The 22,596-nt window shown below is 33.9% G+C and overlaps 1 long non-coding RNA gene across 1 annotated transcript in view; it reads left to right on the top strand.

Annotated features, from left to right (window-relative positions):
• Window positions 1–22,377, top strand: part of LOC116538712 — a 344,965-nt gene extending 322,588 nt beyond the window's left edge. Inside the window, exons 3-4 of the long non-coding RNA XR_004263761.1 lie at window positions 1,389–1,472; window positions 21,412–22,377. This is a non-coding gene — a long non-coding RNA (uncharacterized LOC116538712). The remainder of the gene's footprint in view (window positions 1–1,388; window positions 1,473–21,411) is intronic.
• Window positions 22,378–22,596: the final 219 nt, after the last annotated feature.

Genomic DNA, 22,596 nt, shown 5'->3' with positions numbered 1-22,596 from the left:
ATATTATACTTAATAACAGCAATAAAATTTTAAAAGTTAATAAAAAATTCAGTAAAATACATAGAAACTTAAAATGCTCTTTGTTCAAGAATTAGACCATAACTTCCAGCAGAATTGCAAATTTGTTTCATTACCTGAATGTCAGTTTGACACACAATAAAAATTATTGTTTTCATTGGATTATAAAGAGAAGTAAACAAGCTGATAAAAGATAAAACAGAATAATACTTTACATCAAAGCAAATAATTTCAAACTATATTTGCATTGCTTTTCTATCATCAAATTTGGTAATATCCATCTGTTTTAGTATTTTTGAGCTGTATAGATCCTATACTACTCCTGTTTTCCTTCCTGTTTAATTGACATTTTTAAAAGCTTACGTGTGGACTTTTACTAGAATATTATTCTTTCCATCTTCATAACCAATTGCTAAATAAAGGTATATTTCTCTATCATCCAATGCCTTAATTTTCTAGTATTAATAAATTTTCTAGTAGATAAAATGAATATATATATTTGTGTGTATATAATCATAACTTGATAATTAACATGAAAATGTTAATAAAGTATACATTTAAAATAGAACACAGGCAACATCATCCTCATACACAAACTATGTATATTTTCCTTCTACAGTATATATCAGGTGTTTTTTCTGCTCTAAGAAAAAGATAAGAATTAACACTAAGTTCTTATTTTTAAAGGAAATGCTGTAATATGTTGTTATATTAACGAAGGAAGTGGCAGTAGTAGCAGGCTTTACTAAGGCCTTGGTAGCAGTAGCACTTGATTTTGAGTCTTCATTTTGACACCTGCTATCTATATGACTTTTCTTTTGCTCCTAGGTTTATCAATTCTAAAAATTTGACCTTGGGATTCAGGCTTGGTGGACCAGCAAATGAAGTCAGGAGAATTGTTATGAATCAGGGAGAGTTGGGAGAATGGTGGTTCCCATCATGATAAAGAGCAGTTGCAATAAAAGAAACTGGAATAAATGAAAATTAACCAAAAATTAAACATATATTAGATTTTTTACTTTGCTGGCTCAAGAAATCAATATTTGCATGTATCCAAGTATCACATATTTTTAAAAACTTAAACGGAGAGAATATATTAATTTATTCATTAAAGTTTTCCTTAAATGATTCTCCTCTTACATCTTAATTTCCATGCCCTTCATCTCTAACTATAGTTGATTATCAAAGAGCACATGCTTCATACTCTACTGAAGGGACAACACAAGATAGCAGTAGTGTTATTTACCGTTCGTTAACATTTCACTGTTTTGAATTAATGTTCCATTACCTGAGATATCTTAGTACACATTTTAGAGCTGATCTCTATATAATGAAACATTCAATTGTAATGGAAACCTCTTTTTCTGCAGACTTTACAAAAAACTTCTACACCAAAGCTGAACCAAAGATGAAATCATTACATGCTGGCATCGTGAAAACACCTATATTATAAGGTAGGCACTTCCAATGAAAACATTTGTCTTGTCAAAGAGCACCTAATAATACCTAGTAAAGATTACGTGATAAGTAAGTGTCCTAGTTTTCCATTCACAAAGGAAATTTACATGGAATAGATTTAATATTTTAGTTATGATTAGACACCTTCCTTAATACTTAAAATTGCCACACAATTTCTTTAATCTGTTTTCATTTAAAAAACACATACACTGTCAATTTCACATAGGGAGTGTTCCTGTGAGTTTATTTGTAGTATAATCCAACATAATGTTAAATAATTTTCTGCTTGCTATAATTTTCATTATTTTTGGGTTTATTAAACATCTTTGTTTTGCTCCTTCTAGCATCCTATAATGATACCTGATTATCCCTGATGTAAAATAATATTGTGCTAATAACCATATTATTTTCAGATTCTTTTAGTAGCAAGCAACAGAAACTCAATTAGAACCAGCTAAAGCAAAAAGCAGGAAAGTCAGCAAATCAATGGAAGGGCAGGGATATATCAATAGTCTGGCTCTCTGTTGCCTCTCATGCCCTCTGTGAATCAGCTTTAATCTCTTTTAGTCACTGGTATGATTGCCTGAGCCAAAAATATAGCTGTTTTATATAATAAAGTATTGTTTCACTTTAAATATATGTTGATATATGCCAGGAATGAGCATGCTTTATTTTATTCACAATTTTACGCAGAATGATTAACTATTTTAAAAATATTGCATCAGTAAAACAATTTGTGGTATGTGAATCTCAAATATAACAACATACCAGCCTGAATTGGAAACTGTATATTTATAGTGGGAAAAAAAGTAAATTAAAATTATGACTTTAAATAGCAGAAACAAATCTTAATATAATCATAATTATGATGCATTTAAATAGATTAAACTCAACAAAACAGATTCTCAGGTTACATTAACAAAACAACCAAGATCTAGCAAAAGATTCCCACAAAGGGGCCATACAAATTATATGCAGATTAATAACTGTAACTTTGTTACTAATCTGTGATGAAATAACTATAGAAATTGAGTTAAAATATATTAAATGTTACAGAAATTTGACAAAGTAATTCCATGTCTGTCCAAGCTAATAAAAAAAGTAGGCTTGTATTTTGAATGGCTTTATTTTCTTTTTTAGAAACCATATTTATTGCATTGTACAAAATGAAGATATAATAGAAATAGAATAAAAAATTTAGAAAACCTGGATTTTCCCACAGTTGGTTGAGAAGCGCTGGTATTTAAGGTACATACTTAAAGAATATCAAACAGTTGACAAGAATGAAAATGTGTCAGACAAATATCAGCCAACAGAAAGTTGGAGCAGTTAAATTTCTCACAAAATAGAATTCAAAGCAAAAAAAGTGTCATAAAGTACAAAATATGTTACTTACTGGTAAAAGAAACAATGGAGTAAAAGTAACATACTTTCACCTTACAATATTGTTTAAGTCTATGTAAAACAGTAATCTTATTTACAACAGTCACACACACACACACACAACTACACAGAAAAAACAAAAAAACTAGCAATACATCTAACAAAGATCTCTACAAGGGAAACTACAAAACAAAACACTGTTGAAAGAAATCATAGATGACACAAACAAATGAAAAAAACATTCCATGCTTATGGGTTGGAAGAATCAGTATTATTAAAACAGGCATACTGCCCAAAGTAATCTATAAATTAAATGCTATCCATTTCAAACTAATATCATTTTTCACAGCATTAGGAAAAATGATTTTAAAATTTATATGGAACCTAAAAAGGAACCAGAATAGCCAAGGCATACCTAAGCAAAAACAACAAAGTCCCAGGTATCACATTACCCAACTTCAAACTATACTATAAGGCTAAAGTAACCAAAACAGCATGGCACTATACAAAAACAGACACATAGACCAATGGAACAGAATAGAGAACCAAGAAATAAAGCTGCACACCCACAAACATCTGACCGTTGATGAAGTCAACAAAAATAAGCAATAGGGAAAGAACTTCCTGTTCAAAACATGGTGCTGGGATAGCTGGTTAGCCATGTACAGAAGAATAAAACTGAACCACTATCTGTCACAATACACAGAAATTAATATGAATTAAAGATTTAAATGTAAGAACTCAAACTCTATGAATCCTAAAAGAAAATCTAAGAAGCACCATTCTGGATATTGGCTTTAGGAAAGAATTTTTGACTAAGTCCTCAAAAGCAATTGCAACAAAACCAAAAATTGAGAAGTGGGACCAAACAGGTTTCTACAAAGCAAAAGAAACTATCAACAGAGGAAACAGACAACCTACAGAATGGTAGAAAATATTCATAAACTATGCATCCAACAAAGGTCTAATGTCCAAAATCTGTAAGGAACTTAATTCAACAGCAAATGACAAGGAACTCCTTTAAAAGGAAGGCAAAAGACATGAATGGACACTTCTCAAAAGAAGACACACAAGCTACCAACAAACATGAAAAAGTGCTCAACCTCATTAACTATTAGAGAAATGCGAATCAGAACCATCTCACACAAGTCAGATTAGCTATTACTAAAAATTCAAAGAACAGCAGATCCTGGCAAGGCTGTGGAGAAAAGAAATGCTTATACACTCTTGGTGGGAATGTAAATTAGTTCAGCCACTGTGGAAACCAATTTGGAGATTTCACAAAGAACTTAAAACAGAACTACTACTCAACCCAGGAATCCCATTACTGGGTATATATCCAAAAGAAAATAAGTCTTTTTGCCAGAAACACAGGTGTACTTGTATGTTCATCGCAGCACTGTCTACAATAGCAAAGACATGGAATCAACCAATGTGCTCATCAATGGTGAACTGGATAAAGAAAATGTGAGACATACACACCATGGAATACTACATAGCCACAAAAAAGAACAAAATCATGTCTTTTGCAGCAGTATGGATACACCTGGAGGCCATTATTGCAAGTGAATTAATGTAGGAACAGAAAACCAAATACCACATATTCTCACTTGTAGGTGGGAGCTACGGATTGGGTGCACGTGGATATAAAGGTAAACACTGGGGACTACCAGAGGGCAGAGGGAGGGGAAAGGGCAAGGGTTGAAAACCTAACTATTGGGTACTATGCTCACCATCTGGGTAGCAGGATCATTCACACCCCAAACCTCAGCATCATGCAATATACCCAGGAAACAAGCCTGCACATGTTTCTCCTAAATCTAAAATAAAAGTTGAAATTACACACAAAAACTTTTAAAACAAAATAAATTAGCAGAGAGACAAAAAGAATATGTAAATAAAAAAAAATTCAGGCAAATTAATAATTGTTATTGTTGATTTTAATGTATCCCTCTCAGAAAAAAATAGATAAATCCAAGAAAATACTAGGTTGGATATAGACAACCTAAATAATTCAATTAATAACATCAAAATATTATTTATTAAAAAATTTTCACTTAAAAATATATAGAATACATTTTCTTTTTGTGCAAATACAAAATATTTACAAAAATTGGTTCTGTACTTGGCCACAAAAGAAACTTCAATAAATTCCAGAGGAGATGAGGCATGGTGGCTCAGACCTCTAAACCCAACGCTTTGGGAGACCAGGTAGGAGGAATGCTTGAAACATAGGAGTTCAAAAGCAGCATGAGCAACATAGCAAGACCCCCCATTTCTACAGAAAAAAGCGTTTTTTTTTTGTTTTGTTTTGTTTTTTTTTAATTAGCCAATGAGTTTGTGTCCCTTGTAGAGACACGGATGAATCTGGAAACCATCATTCTCAGCAAACTGACACAAGAACAGAAAATCAAACACCGCATGTTCTTACTCATAGGTGGGTGTTGAACAATGTGAACATATGGACACAGGGAGGGGTGCATCACACAATGGGGTCTGTTGTGGGGGATTAGGGGAGGGACAGCGGCAGGTTGGGAGGCTAGGGAGGGATAACATGGGGAAAAATGCCAGATATAGGTGACAGGGGGATGGAGGCAGCAAACCACATTGCATGTAGGTACGTATGCAACGATCTTGCATGTTCTGCACGTGTACCCCAGAACCTAAAGTGCAATAATATATATATATATATATATATAGCAAAAGTTAGCAACCATTTTCAGAGTAATACATGCTCTCAAGGCTTTCCAGCATGCTATTACATGTAATAGTCTGAGATGAGAGAGATATATAAGAAAATAAATCAAAAATATATTGTGAATTTCTCTTTTAAATACATGATTTTACTAGACAATTAAAACCGAGTATGGAAGGTTGAAATGTTATGTCTAAAGTTTTCTAATGTCCATCAGTTCATTAAAAATAAATGTATATAAAGAAAAAAAAATTATCTGGGTGTGGTGGTATGTGCCTGTAAACCTAGCTACTCAGAAGGCTAAAGTGGATCACTGGAGTTTAGGAGTTCAAGGCTACTTGATCATACTAAACCTCAGTTTTGTTATTTGTAAAAGATGGAGAAAACGATGCCTACTCCATGATGTTCTTAACGAAAATTAAATGAGGCAAGCTATGATCTTGCCACTGCACCCCAGCCTGGACACAGAATAAGACCCCGTCTCTTAACAAAAATATACATATATATATTCCAGAGGATGAAATCATAGATAGTTTATGTTCTCTGAAGACAGTACTGTAGATCAATATAAAAAATTTAAGTAAAAGTTCTATATATATGACATATAAGTAATATATTTCTTTGCCTTTAAAAGTAAATACTAAAGAAAAAATAAAATATTTAGAATTAAATAGGAAAATCCCTACAATCCAAAATGTGTGGTACATATATAAAGTAGAAAAATTGGAAAGACAAAATAAAATGAAGCTAAGATTTCAACTCAAAAAGATTAAATGATAGTCACAGAGAAAAACAAAAAACCAGAAAAGAAAGAAATAATAACAATAAAAGAAAAATTAATAAATACAGAATTTAAAAAGTAATAGAGAATATTCATAAATCAGAAAGCTGAGACTTAAAGTTACCAACATGAACCTCTGGCAAGACAGAGTCAACAAAAAATAAAGAAGATGCAAATAAAAGAAATTCCAGTTACATAAAGAAAAATATTCCAGACCCAAAAGGTAGTTCTAAAATAATAAAAAGAGTATTATCAAAAGCCCATAGGCTAACAAGTCTGAAAACTGAGAGAAATAATATTCTTACAAAAATAATCCAAGAAGAAAATAATATTTGGATTAGTATTTATTAGCATAGATCAATAACCTCAAAACCTATATTCAATTGTTTTGTAAGTAAATTCAATAAATCATTCAAGGAACAGATAATATGTAATTCCTATTTCATGCAAGGATGAAAAATACCTATTAATGTAATTTATGATACTAATATATATTAAGAAGAAGATAAATTATGACTACTTCGATATATACACAACAGAAAAAAACTTAGCAAACTAATAAAAGGTAAATTTCTCAGTGTGGAAACAGTCACATACCAACAAGATCATGAAGTGCAATATTCACTGCTCTAAGAATAAACTTTCCATTTATTTCAGTAATGGTTTGCCCCGTGTCATCTGCATTCTCACTTGGTTTTTGTTACAACAAAAACAAACTATGAGTGCGCGGATGTAAATGTGTGTGTGCCTGTATCTATGTAACAAGTATGTATAATACATATACACATCATCTATATAAGTAACAACTCATAACACATTTATTAAGATTGTCTTGTGTTCTAGTTTGACAAAATTGCTTTATTTGCATACTATGCAAGTTGCAAAGTTGGCTGGATGCCCTGAGATGCAATTCAAAGTGTCACGTAAGTTATCATGCTCCATTCTGTTATTTACCAAAAAATCCCTCCAAACAAAATTGACAAAATGGGCTCTGCTATTTCTTTTGAAGCTGTCTTCTTGTCAATAAAGTTTACACATTTAAATGAATACTACTCTGTATAATTTTTAGATTATATTACACGTTTGCAGCTGGAGCAGACACTAAAAACTGCCATAAAGTATGTTCACTTTCTATGCATAACAGCTGCTTGTAGAGCCATAATATCCTGCACACTTCCATTTTTTTCTTGTTAAATGCACATTATCAAGAACTTCAGTTTTGAGAATCTAGGATTCTTTCTTTGGATGGGGTTAGGGACAATAGTTATACAACTGGAAACAAAAAGACAGTATTAATCTGTGTCACACTGCTCAATGAATGCACAGGTTGAATATCATCAACGGTTAAGGTAACTAAGGCAGTAATTATATATGAAAGGAAGTACCAAATAATAAAATAATTCCAAAAATGCCATAGATACTGATAATGACTATAAAGCTGTTCACAAAATGAGGCTTATAATCTCAAGGGTCTCAGAAAGCTAAGGTTCATATATTCTTCATGACACTAATTTAACTATATGATCTTAACTAAGCTACTTGATCATCCTAAACCTCAGTTTTGTTAGTTGATAATCATCATTTTTACTGATGCTGTAATCTGAGTGACCATGAGTTCTCCACCATTCTGAGTTCATCCTTTCCTTTGGTATCCAAAGAAATTAAGTCATATCCACTCTGGGAAAACTGTAAGAAATCTAGTCTGCTTGAAGTATTTCTGATCGTCCCTAGTGAAGAAATTTTATATTACTGTTTATGTTAGATAGCTTCTCCTAGTTTTCTCCTTGGCAACCTTTGGTCATTTCATTATTGCCTCTATATGTTTCTGTGTCTCCTAATTCTAAATCAAGGATTTAGTTTTACATAAATGTAATTAAAGATTGAATTTTTTTATTCATAATTTTTCCATTGAAAAATATTGTCCAGGAACTCTGCTGGTACAAGGGATACAACAGTGAACAAGACAGGCAGTCCCTAACCTCCTGGAGTTTATAGTCCATTGAAAAGACAGATATTATACAAAGAATTACATGATTATGTTAATAATTAATGACAGTTGTGATACTTGCCAAAAAATATATAGTGTTTTGTCAAAGCTTGCAATGAAAGAGACTTAGTGTTGATCTAAAGACCCAAGAAGGTTTCACTGAAAAACTAGTAAGCTGCAAGTTTATGTATGAGCAAAAGCTACCCAGGGAAAGGAGGAATATAGTCATAGGCAATTTCACATGTGAAGGTTATGAAGTGGAAAAAGATGCTTAAGGACTTAAGGAGGCCAATATGGATACAGGTTATTGAATAAAAGGAACAGTGGAATAAAACAGGACTGGAGCAGGAATCAGGAGCAGATCATGGAGTAACTCATTTGCCTTACTAAGGGTTTTGGTCTGCATCCTAAAAATAAGAGGAGCAATTTATGTTTATTTAGGCTGGAGTGTGATGTTATCTAAAAGATCACTAAGCGATCTTTTAGAACAGCTAGAACTGTGAGTGGATTGATTTAATGGTACATACTCAACTGGAGAAAACATTCTTGAAATTTTGCCGTTGAACATTTAGCAGACGGTCTCCTGTTTGCCTGGCATAACCAAAGCACCTTTGCTCTTTCAGAGGAATCTTTATGTGAGAGGCAGAACTCAGTGTCCTGTTGTTAGAGAAGTCCATTGAAAGGGAGGACTCTATAATGAACAAGTGACATGACAGTTTACTATACAATCATCAGGAATTATTTCAATGGATCCAAGAATTCAATGAGGAACTTATAGCTTCAGTTCTGACATAGAGCATCACAGTCTTAATTCTGTCCTTAGAACAAAAAAGCTGTTCTATCAAATTTCTCATATCTATCAGGTAACTTAAGTCTCCATGTAAAGAACTGCCACAGAATCTGGAGGCATATCCAGGTAGTCACAGCCAAGATCTGCTTACCTGGAACAGAAGCTGCTCATGTCATAAACTGGTAGAAACAGTTAAATGGTAACTTTAACCAAGGAATAGAGGCTTAGTTTGAAGCTACTGTAAGGGTGAGAAACTTCTCGGGGCCACAGTTTTAAGGGTGGTCCCATGTTTTCATTAGCTTTATCTCCAGGAAGTCTAAAAAGTTTTTATGGTAAAGATCTGAGAAAGATGCCCCCCTTCGACCTGGCAGAAAAAGAAGAGTAATCACTGTGAAATATGCACACAGCTTTGTCATAACTAAGACCTGTATTCCAAAGGAAAAGACTTCACTGGAGCATTCTCCCAGCTAGAAGAAAAGAATTTGTAGACAGTTTGTAGTTGATCACCCTAAACCTCAGTTTTGGTATTTGTAAAAAACAGAAATAATGATGCCTACTCTATGAAGCTTTTAATGATAAGTAAATGAGATAACATAAGAACACACCTAGTACAATGTTGTAACTTGAGAAACTTGATGGAATTAAATCTCTATCTAATAAACCATTTATGTTATACATTATTAAAAGCAAAGTTGTAAGGTACCTGCTTGCTGCACAAGTGAGTGAAGCGTGACACTCATCAAAAGCAGCTGTTGAAGGCCAACTTCAAACTTGAAATCCTGAGATTACTTCAGAAGATTCGAGATCACCACAAACCTTGCCCAGGGAATCATTCCATCATCAGTAGTTTTCAGGAATTTTCTCATGTTTCATTTCAACCACTGGGAAACTTGAAGAGACATTAGTTAGTTGATAACAATCGTAATCATTTTTACTGCTACTTTCTCCCTCTTCAAATTTCTATTTCACCTCAGTAGGAAGTAGAAAACTGTACTCAACTGTAGTCATGTGTTTGAAGGATATAAGTTGGAAACACTTCCACTAAGGAAGAAGTAGGAGGCAGGGGATAAAAGTTACACCATTAAAAATAATTGTGAAGGTCACAGCCTTAAGACACAAGCCCACAGAAAGACTGAGTGTTAATTGGAATAGGATGCTCCCTCTCCCCCACAATTCACAACCACAATAGGGCTTCAGTAAAATAACAGTGGTTTACAGCTGAGCAAACTGCCAGACACACAATATCTCTGAAGAGGAATACTTAGGGAAGCCCTGAGTCAAGAGGAAAAAGAAAAACAAGGATACTAGAGGAATTTGAAGCCTCTGGCCCCTACAGCTACAGCAAACATTAACACAACTGAAGTCTGAGTCACATTAACATAACTCCTACAAGGGCTATTTACATTAGTTCTTATTACCTGATTCCACATGCCTGGCTTCCAATAAAAATTTACAAAGTCTGTTAAAAGGCAAGAAAAAACACAGTCTGAAGAGAAAAAGCAAGCATGAGAATGAGACTCAGACATGATACTGATATTAGGATGATCAAACAAGGAATTTAAATAACAATAAGTAATGTATTAAGAGCTCTAATGGAAACTGTAGACAACATGCAAGAACAGATGAGTAAGGTAAGCAGAAATATGGAAACTTTAAGAAACAATTAAAAGGAAATTCTAGAAACAAAAATCACCATAATAGATATAAAGAAAGCTTTTGATGAGTTTATCAATGCAATTGAGAGCTTAGAAAAGAATCAGTGAACTTGAAGATAAGTAGATATTTCCCAAACTGAAATTCAAAGAGAAAAAAATTAAAAATAGCGTACAGACATCCAAGAATTGTGGAACAATTTCATAAAGTATAATATGCACAATTGGAATATAAGAAACAAAAGAGAATGGAGTAGAAGAAATATTTGAAGTAACAGAGGCTTAGAACTTTTCAAAATCAATCAATGACAGACACAAACCATAGATCCAGGAAGTTCAGACAACATCATACAGGAAATATACCCAACACACAAACACACACTCTCACACACACACGTATGCATGCACACACATGAGCACACACACTCACACACCTACCTATGTAATATTCTAATTTCAGAAAACCAAAGACAAAGAGAAAATCATGAAAAAATTTGAGGACCAGGGAGAAGAAATGGCTTACCTAGAGGAACAAGAATAACATTTATAGCCAACTTGTACAACATACAAAAGTCGATTACTGTCCTATGTAACAGCAATAAACATTTAAAATTTTAATTTTTAAAATTACCATTTACAACAGCACCAAAATTAAAGTATTCAGGTATAAATCTAATAAAATATAGCTTTGTATTCAGACTACTACAAAATGCTGAAGAAAGAAATCAAAGAATACCTAAAGAGATATTCCATGTTCAGAGACTGGAATACTCTTAAGTTGTTCAGTCATTGGTTCTTCCCAATTTTGTTCATAGATTTAATGCAATCCTAAACAAAATCCCAGCAAGATTTTTTTTGTGGCTACCAACAAGCCATTTCTAAAGTTTGTATGGAAAGGCAAAAGACTGGAAATAGCCAACACAATATTAAACAAGAGACTAGTCAACACAATACTAACAAAGTTGGAGGATTGACATCCCAAAACTTCGAGATTTACTATAAAGTTAGAGTAATCAAGAGAGTGTGGTATTGATGAAAGAACAGACTCAATGAAACAGAATAGGGAACCCGTAAACAGGCTCACACAAACATAGTCAACTGATCATTGACAAAAGAGCAAAGGTAGTTCAATGGAGAAAGGATGGTCTTTACAAGAAATGGTGCTAGAAAACTGGAGGTTTATGTGCAAAACTGCAGTGAATTTAGATATAGACTTTACACCTTTTGCAAAAATTAATGTAGAATGCATTATAAACCTAAATGTAAAATACAAAGTATACAAATTCTAAAAGAAAACATAGGGGAAAATCTAGGTGACCTTAGGTTTGGTGATGAATTTTTAGATACAGCTCCAAAAACATGGATTGTGAAAGAAAAAAATGGTCAACTGGACTTTTTAAAAATTAGATACTTCTGCTCTGTGAAAGATACTGTTAAAAGAATCCAAATACAAGCCAAAGACTGAAGAAAAATATGCAAAACACCTATCTGATAAGGATTTGTATCTGAAATATGCAAAGAACTCTTACAACTCAATAATAAGAAAACAAATAATCCTATTTAAAAATGGGTGAAAGGTTTAAACAGACACTAATTCAAAGAAGATATCTAGATAGCAAATAAACACGTAAAAAGATGCTCAACCTCATTTGTCATCAGAGAGAATTGTTGGTTAAAACAACAATCTCACATCACTGCACAACTATTAGAATGACTAAAATCCAAAAAATTGAAAATAACAAATGCTACAAGGATTAAACAAGGGAAGCTCTCATTCATTGCTGGTGGGAATGAGATATGGCACAACCATTTTGGAAATCTGTGTGGCAGTTTCTTAGAGAATTAAACATAGCCTTATTATTATATGATGCAGCAAATACACTTTTAGCTATTTACCCAAATGAGTTGAAAATGAATGTCCACACAAAACCCTACAAGTAAAGGTTTACAGCAGCTTTATTCATAATCATCAAAGACTGGAAGTACCAAGATATCCTTCTATAGGTGAGTAGGTGAACAAACTGTGATACATCCATATAATGATATACTATTAATCTATAGAGAGAAATGAACCATGAAGCCACAAAAAGACATGGCAGAATACTAAATATAGGCATACTACTAAGTAAAAGAAACTAGTCTAAAAGGCTACAGAGTGTATAAGTCTAGTTATATGACATTCTGGAGAAGGAAAACCATAGAGACAGTAAAAAGATTAGTGGGCCAACTCCGGGCACACTGCCTATGGGTTAGCCCTGCTCCATGAGGAGCAATTATTAAAAATAAAATTAAATTAAAATTTAAAAAGACTAGTGGTTATCAAGGAGGAAGGGGCAAGATGAATCACTGAAGCTCAAGGCAACTTTATGGTGGTGACACTATTCTGTGTGATACTGCACTAATGAATAGATCATATTATGCACTTATCAAAACCCCAAAAGGCTAGGCATGGTGGCTTATGCCTATAATCCCAGCACTTTGGGAGGGCAAGGCAGGAGAATTGCTAGAGCTCAGGATTCAAGATCAGCCTGGGCAACATAATACGACACCACCTTTGCAAAAAATAAAAAATTATCTGGGCATGGTGGTGCATGCCTGTGGTCCCAGCTACTCAGGAAGTTGAGGCAGGAGGACTGCTTGAGCCTGGGAGGTCAAGGCTGCAGTGAGTTGTTAACGTGCCATGCACTCTAGCCTATGTGACAGCGCAAGAATCTGCCAAAAAAAAAAAAAAAAAAAAATCCCACCACAAAAACACATACAAAAACGAACAACACATAAAACCTTGTAACACCAGAAGTAAACCTTTGTGTACATTTAAAATAAAAAAAATCATTTAGGAAATCTGGGATTCCAGGAAGGAATGAAGACAACTGTGACAAGAGATTTCAAATGTATTACAAAGCTATCAAAGAACCTCATTGAACAGGGTGGGTGGAAAAGTTGTTGAAGTAAGTAATTTTGGAAATGAGTGAAATCTGTAAAACTGAAAACAAAAGGAACTACATATAAACACTGTATTTGATAAATGTGCAATGCGAAATGGGTTAATAATTGATATTTTACACATATACTAGAACTGAACAATTGCGTTTAGGTGGATGGTAGGAGCCAGTTTTCTCACTGTTGCAGTCAGAATTTACAGAGAAGCAAGGGGATAAGTCTAGAAATATTTAGGCAGTAATTGATTAGAGTTGTTGATATCAGAAAACTCATGTTTACCTTACTATAGTTACAGATGGTTAGACATAGAAATAAAATATATGTAGATAAATGTACATATACAAAAGTTAGTATACACACATATGTTTCTCTCCTCTGTCAGCTGAGATACCCTAAAATAAATGATATCCCAGTAACCACAAGCATTTGTGATCTAGATCTTTGTTTCTAATACCATTTTCTAATAAAAGTAACCAAGGCTTATTGGAGAAACAGCTGATTCTGGGGCTGGGGCAGGAAATAAATAAGATGACACAGAGCATCCTGTAGTGCCAAAAAGTAAGGAAGTGCTTAACACACACACATGTTAACATATGCTTGTGAGATTGTGGAGAAGCAGTGTATAAGAATTCTTATACAACATGGTTGGTGGGAATGTAAATTGGTTCAACCGTTGTGGAAAGTGGTCTGGCAATTCCTCAAAGAACTTAAAACAGAATTATCATTTGACCCAGCATTCCCATTATGGGGTATATACCTAAAGGAATATAAATTATTCTATTATAAAGACACATGTATTCATATGTTCATTGCAGTACTATTCACAATAGCAAAGACATGGAATAAACCTAAATTATCATCAGTGGTAGACTGGATAAAGAAAATGTGGTACATATACACCATGGAATACTATGCAGCCATAAAAAAGAATGAGATTATGTCCTTTGCAGCAACATGGAGCTGGAGGCCATTATCCTAAACATACTAATACAGAAACAGAAAACCAAACACCATATATTCTCACTTATTGGTGAGAGTTTAACATTGTGTACATGTGGTCACAAAGAAGGGAACAGCAGACACTGCAGCTTACTTGCAGATGGAAAGTAGAAAGAGGGTGAGGATCAAGAAACTACCTATCAGGTACTATGCTTATTACCTGGGTGATAAAATAATCTGTATACTAAACTCCCATCACACACAATTTACCCATATAACAAACCTTCACATGTACTGCTGAACCTAAAATAAGTTAATAAATAAATTTTAATTTGCCTAATTTTATAAAGCAAAACATCACACAGCCATCTATGAAGAAAACAAAGAATGCAGAGAAACCCAAAGCAAAAACTATCTGTTTTAATTACAAAATACTGGTGATCACTACTTAAAAACAAGAAGACCCTCAAAGGAAAGTCTTCTTCCCTGTCCTTACCAACCCTTTCTGGACACTAATAGCTAATTTTGGAAAATATAAATTATATATATTCATTTAAAAGAATAACCTTGGCAAATAAATTGTAGGCCCCCAAAAAGAGATGGTAGAGCAAAGGACGGCAGTCTCAAGTGGATCAAAAGCTCCTGTACCACATAGATAGGTCTATATTGACTATAATGTCTATTTTTTGCTTTCTGAATCTATTTGAATCTATATCTATACTTGATCTTAACCAAAAGGCTAAGAAACAATGAGCCTAAATCTAATTGAATCTAAAACCATGGTTGCATAGCAAAATACATCATGAATAGTGGCTTAAAGCAATCAGCACTTCTTTGGATCACAATATTGAGGGGTACAGGATTAGACTGGGCTCAGCTGGTAGTTCTGGTCTAGGCTAGAGGCTCACTGAAATGTCTGATGAGACAGTGTGGGTAAATTGACCATGTGCATCTTGTCATCTAGAAGATTAGTCCAAGTCTATGTTCTCTCAGTAAAGGAAGAAGAGTAAGAGAAAGTAGATAAGTATATAAGACCTTTGGAGGTTTAGGCCCAGAACTGGACATTAGATCAATAGAAGTCACAGTTTAACAAGGCCAATTCAGATTCAAAATATCTTCACCTCTTGATGGATGTATTCACAGGGATAGGTGAACACTTGGGTTCATTTTTGTGCTTAGGGTTATTTATAATTAGATTAAAATTTTACAACAAAAGAAGAAATTGGGAAAGGTCTATGCCTATAAAGCAAAATGTTGCAAAAAGTTAGCCTGCATTATCACAGGATTGTAAGATCTGACCCATAAGATATAAAAGGTACAAAAGGTATGAGAACTGGATTAAGTCCACTAAAGATAATGGGTGGAAAAGCTCACATCGTTTTTCATCTGAGTAAAAACAGTAACAGTGAATATGAACAATGTTGTCTAAACTTGTAATGAAAGGTTTTTGTACTTAAACAGTGAAATAGTACGGTGAGCAAGAGTAAAATATTTGCATGCTTAATTAACTGTGAACTCACATTGAAAGTAAATATCATATTAAGACTAGAAAGAGAAATCACATTTCTTTCATTGCTCAAGTATACTGTGATAAATAATATCAGAGAAAGATGAGGGGAGAAATATTTATTTGTTTTCACAAGGAGTTTTTTTTTTCAAGCAAACAATATAATTTACAAATTATTATATATTTTAAGAAAAATATTTAGGTATCACAAAAGAATACATTAACATAATGGACCAAAAGATGACAACATGCAAAATTTGAATTTACAACAAGAAAAATATAAAAATTATTTTTCACTATGAAATTTTATATTTTGATATTCCTATGCCACCTTTAAGGCAAAATGAAATTCCTCATCTATAATCCAAGTTCATAGGTAAAACCTAAAAATGCAGCAGAAGAAAAAAGAAAGAAATTACGAATTGTTGTTTAGCTGTTTTTTCAATTCTCTGCAAAAATATGCCTCCATGATTGGTTGATTGTTAGGAGACTTTGAGGTCTAGATTTATTTTGTGATCAACTATAATATCAGATTTTCAAAGGAAATATATGAAAAAATATGAAGATTCACTTACTGCAAAGATCATGATAACTACCAAACAAATACATTCTTTATTCATAAGGAGTTGGCATAAGAGCATAATGACCTCAGGGTAGCATGTGAAGTTCATTCAGTTGTTGGATCCAAGCAAGAGGCAAAATGTTACCACTCAGATCTTTGGTCTTCTGTTCTTAACCAGAATATGCTCTGAATTCAGAATCCTGGCCAGGCAAGGTGGCTCACACCCATAATCCCAGCACTTTGGGAGGCCAAGGCAGTGGATCACTCGAGGGCAGGAGTTCAAGACCAGCCTGGCCAACATGGTGAAACCTCATCTCTACTAAAAATACAAAAATTAGTCAGGCACGGTGAGGCATGCTTATAATCCCAGGTACTTAGGAGGCTGAGGGAGGAGAATCGCTTGAACATGGGAGGTGGAGGTTGCAGTGAGCAGAGATCAGGCCACTGCACTTCAGCCTGGGTGACAAAGCAAGACTCAGTCTTAAAAAAAAAAAGTCAAGTTTTCATCTTATAACTAACAAATAGTGAAGAAGCATATTTCACCAGAGTCTGGAAAATAAGGAATAATAATGTAATATAATGCCTAATATGTCTCAAAGAATATTTATGCTTATGCTTTGTATTTTTAATTTCACTTTCATACTCCAAGGGGCATTGGTATTGATTATTTGAGTGGAAATAAACTTTTTAGAAATAAGGTGTACAACACTGACCAACAGTCTTTAGAAAATAATCTTTCATCTTGGAATGATTCACTGTTAGAAGTGTTGATAATAAAAGCCGGGTTCGTGCTCATGGGTAAAGCATCCACTGGTGTCTATTACCACTTTCAAAATCACCCACTAGGGTTTATGGATGGCAAAGACATAAATGAGAAACTTGCTCTTAGAGGCCTGGTGGGTTTGTCATGAAGCTTTTCTATATAAATAAAAGAGACACCGAGAATGGAAATTACATTATTTTTAGTGTCGTGTTAAAGGAAAGGTCAAGTTAACCCCTTAAGAATTCAACGAGCAACATGATCTACTATGTGTCCGGCAAAACAATCCCCGAATGGCCCTTATGGACATCTGGCGTAAATCATCCATCTTTTTTGCCCCGTTAAAATCAGTGGCACCTCATTAAAACAGTTCAGCAGCTGAGCGCACACATTATTTGGTCTTCAAGGAGTTAACGGAAATAGCTGTAGGGATCAGGAAGGTTTCTGTCTTCAAGTGTTCATAGTCACCCACACAAAGAAGCTAGTGGAAGCATTTCAAGAAGATCTACTTTCCCTGTCAAGGTGAGAAAGGTATAGCCATTTTTGAAATGGGATTTAAAAAAAAAAAAATCATCTCTCTCTGCTACAGCCCCTTATATTGCTAGCAATTACATCTTTGGGGATCTGATAATTCTCTGGTCGGTAACAGTGCTGTCATATGTACCTTAACCCTGACTGGAAAGAATCAGTGAGTTGCTAAGAGGATATTTTGGCCAAACCAGACAAGTATTTTGAAATGTTACATTCTGGTGACCCCAATCACTCAGCCTTCAAGACAGGGAAGTTTGGTGCCTTGAAAGTCAGGACCTGCACACTTTCTTTGACCAAACAGGGTGACTTAGGGGCACAATTGGGTCAAATCATTCAGTGCTACTTTGAATCTGCCTCTCCTTATGTTCCCTATCTTCCTCTGTATTTTCTTCAATTCTTTTGCTAAGAATCCTTGAAAGCATGTCTACTCTGGCCTTTGAAAGAGAAATATGTCAGGTAACAAGATCATCTTTTTTAAAATAACCTTTAAAAATGCTTCTAACTGAATAGTAATAACAATAGTAGAAAATAACTCTAGATGAAATAGAGGATGTTACCTGTTTCATAGAATCACATATTCATAAAAGTTCATACATACCTTATATTTTGGCAAGGTAAACTATATTGAATTCAATTATAAACAATTGGTTGCTACTATATAGAGTATTTTCTTCTTCTCTACTACACTTTCTCAACGGGTTTAGTGTCCTACCTTTAAATAGGTAATATAGATAAAAAATCAGCAAAAATACATAAAACTATTTGTTCAGCCAAAATCACCAACTTATTTAATCCTGCAGTTCCATATAAATGTGACCATAATTCAAAATTCTTTCAGCTTTAAGAGAAAAAATAATTCCTTATGCACAGTACTAGCTGCAAAAGCTCACTCCATGTCTACACATCTACATATGGAATGCAACTTACAGCTAGCCTTTTGTATTTATCATATTAACAGAGTTCTATAATAGTAATGATGTTTTTGTGAGTATAAAATGTTTTGTGAGTATAGGAACTCTCAGTTACTATTGGTAGAAGTATAAATTGTTATATGTATTCTGGAAGCCACATGGAAACAGTCAAGCACAACATCATAACTCATGACATTTCAGTCAACAGTAGATAACATATATGATGGTAATCCCATAAAATTATAATACCATATTTTTGCTACGTCTTGTTTAGGTATTTTAGATATACAAATATCATTATTATGCTACAACTGCCTAAGTATTCAGTACAGTAAGATGATGTACAGATTTGTAGCCCCTAGGAATATAGTAAGGCTACACCATCTAGGTTTGTGTAAGTATTCTCTATAACGTTTGCACAATCATGAAATTGCCCAATGGTGCATTTCTCAGAATGTATCCCCAGTGTAAAATGATGCATGATTGTGTATCAATATCTTAAAAACATGCAAACTCGTTGATCATCAAATTCACTTTTCAGAATTTTTCCTTTGAAAACATTTAAGAATATGTGCCAACCTTTATGTACAAATATGTTCATCACAGCATTGCTTTTAATAGTGAAAATACAGTTGCAATTTAATTATTTAATGTTAGATAATTAAATTAAAAATTGTCTAAATACAGTATATCTATACAATCAATTATGAAATCACTAAAAACATTACAGTATAACAATGATACATTTTTAAATGACTATAATTTTAGTAAAAAAATCACAAGAAATACTATATTGAATTATTCCCATTTTAAAAATATTTAATGTATACATGAACATACAGAAATAGATGACTGGATATACATATTCCAAAATATATGGTGGCTTATTGATATAAAGATTATAAACAATGTATTTTTTCTCTTTGCTGATTTCTAAATTTTATTCATCAACAAGTATATCATTAGTATCTTTAGAGTTTCAGAAAACCCAAGCAAAACTAGCTTATACAAAGAAAACATATTTGAGGGCTCACATAACCAAAATGTCAGGTAAGGCTCTCTTCAGGCAAGTTTCCATCTTACTAATGAAGTTTTGCACATAGTGAAATAATATGGCACGCAAAAATAAAACTTCACTATGTTTGTTAACTGGCCAATGCACACTGAAAGTGATAGACTATCCCACTGTCACTTCTCTATGCTCTACTTTTGCCCTGTTGATCACTTTATTCAGGCCTTTTCTACTCTGGCAATCTGAAGGCTCTCACTTCTTTAAGTTCAGAGGGGAAAAGAGTCCATGACCCAGCATTCCAAGTATAAGTCTTGAAACATTAAGAAAGCTTATAGGTTTTCAACCGCTTGCTCCAAAATAATTCCCTGTTAAAAGATATAATTACATGTATCAATTGGCTTAGCTATTCAAGGCACACCCCAAGGAGCAGAGTGTAGCATCAATCTCATGCAAACCACTTGGCTGAGACCAGGAAAGAGACAGATTTATTCCTAAAGGACATTAGGGTGTGCTCTCAGAAAAGATGGAAAGGTTCCTGACAGAAAAAATATATCAACATCCACTATAAGCACATAGGATAGCTGTTATATTAGAAAAATAATAAAGTTACTACACTAAATTGTATTTTGTCTCACAATACCATTGGATCTGAAGGATACAAGGCAATTTCCCACTTCCTTAAAGCTAGGCAGGCTCCTGGAGCCTGCCATCATTAAAAGGTGGAGTTGTTACGATTAACCTTTTATTTTCTCTTAATAGATCTCTCTACCTTTCATGGTTTAAGCTTTCCCTAAAGCTTTCTGATAACATGTGCCCCTCAGCAATGCCCAGTACAGATAATGACTCATGTTTCAAACTTCTCTGTTTATGGCACTCTGATTAACAAGCTCCAGAGATTTTCAATTTATTCCTCTATATTAGTCTATTATCATGCTGTTATAAAGAACTACCCCAGACTGGGTAATTTATAAAGGAAAGAGGTTTAATTGACTCACAGTTCTGCAGGGCTGGGGAGGCCTCAGGAAACTTACCATCATGTCAGAAGGGGAAGAAAACATGTCTTTCTTCACGTGGCAGCAGGAAGGAGAATAAGTGCCAGCAGGGGAAAGGCCAGATGCTTATAAAACCATCAGATCCGGTGAGAACTCCCTATCATGAGAACAGCACGGAAGAAACCATCCCCGTGATTCAATTACCTCCCACTGGAGTCCTCCCACAACACTTGGCCATTACGGGGCTTAAAATTTAAGATGAGATTTGAGTGGGAACGCAGCCAAACCATACCACCCTCAAAGGACACGTGTATTCAACTACTCCGACTGATAATGCTGCTACCATTTTTTGCTTATTAAGCACATAATTTGTGTCAGGTGAAAATTATATCCAACTCTAACAATGACCAGGTAGGTATTGTTATCCTCTTTTATAGTTAAAGGGAAAAAAAGAGGCTCAGAGAGTTTAAATTCTCTTCGGTTAATGTTTTAGCAAACGGCACAGCCAGGATTCAATTTGGGATTAGCATGCTATCACTCCAATGATGCATTGCGCCACTGGGCACAGAGTAAGCGGTGTACCCTGACCAAAGGCTGCCGAAGCAATACAGAACTCCTTGTTAAGGTAAGGGATAAGGCGACTTCTTCCTAATTTGTATTACCATTCTGCCAAACTGAAAAAAATTAAGACATTTAAATATTTTTTAAGAAGTCTTTTCCTTTCAGAATCGCTTAAATCTCTGTCCCTATTACTCTCTTCTAAAGTGTGCCTTTGGGTTTGGCTGTCTCTGTAATTATAATTTGCTGCAAATTCATAATGAATACCTACACAAACCACATCTGGTTTCTGAGCTTTTAGTGTTCTTGAAGAAAATTTCTCTCTTTTATTTGGGGCGAGAGAAACAGAGCAAATTATGCTTGGTTAAAATATGCCGTCCAGGCTCCAGATATGGAGGCAGGGGTACTGGAATAAGGATTATGATAGCAATACAAGCCAGGTCAATTAGATTTCTATCAAAAATTTATAATCAGAAAACATGTTTTTATAGAATTATACAACATTAGAGCCTAATCAATATTAGTGATAGACATTAGGACTTAGAAGCTGAGTGCACAATCTATGTTCACAGTTCATGGTAATGCCCCTCTGTAATGCAGGTCACCCAAAGAAGCAAATGATATTTTTCTATTAAACCACAATTCCTGCTGTTAAAACCCTATATTTTCTTAGTCATTTAATATTGTTCCTTTCCTAAGAAATATATTTAAATGCTACCCAAAGATTTTTCATAAAAAAGATAAGGAATATGAATTTTATTTATCTTTCAGTCTTGTTATTACCTGTAAAATCATTTAACACTAACAAAAACATCACATTGCTCTCAAATCCCGTAATATGTCAATGCCTTATTATTTCTTTTAGCTAGAATATTTTTTTTTCCAATTTCAATGTATTTTTGAAAACTCAGGGAAGTTAGTAATTTCTTTAAAAAAAAAACTTCAAAATGTAAAAATCTTGCTTCACATGTTTATTCACTATCTAATTTAGTTGCTGAGGTCTTAGAATATAATTTTCTCCTGATTTTTCTTTAAGGAAGCAAAAGAGTATTCAAGCCTTTCAAATTGTATCTTCTGTTTCTGGAAGCATAAATAAAGTTCTGGTTCAAGACTGGCCCAT

This window comes from Sapajus apella, unplaced genomic scaffold (assembly GCF_009761245.1).
Source record: "Sapajus apella isolate SASKATOON/1434 unplaced genomic scaffold, GSC_monkey_1.0 scaffold122, whole genome shotgun sequence".
NCBI lineage: Eukaryota > Metazoa > Chordata > Mammalia > Primates > Cebidae > Sapajus > Sapajus apella.
Note: the sequence above shows the minus strand (reverse complement) of the source record. Positions and strands in the feature narration are given on the sequence as shown.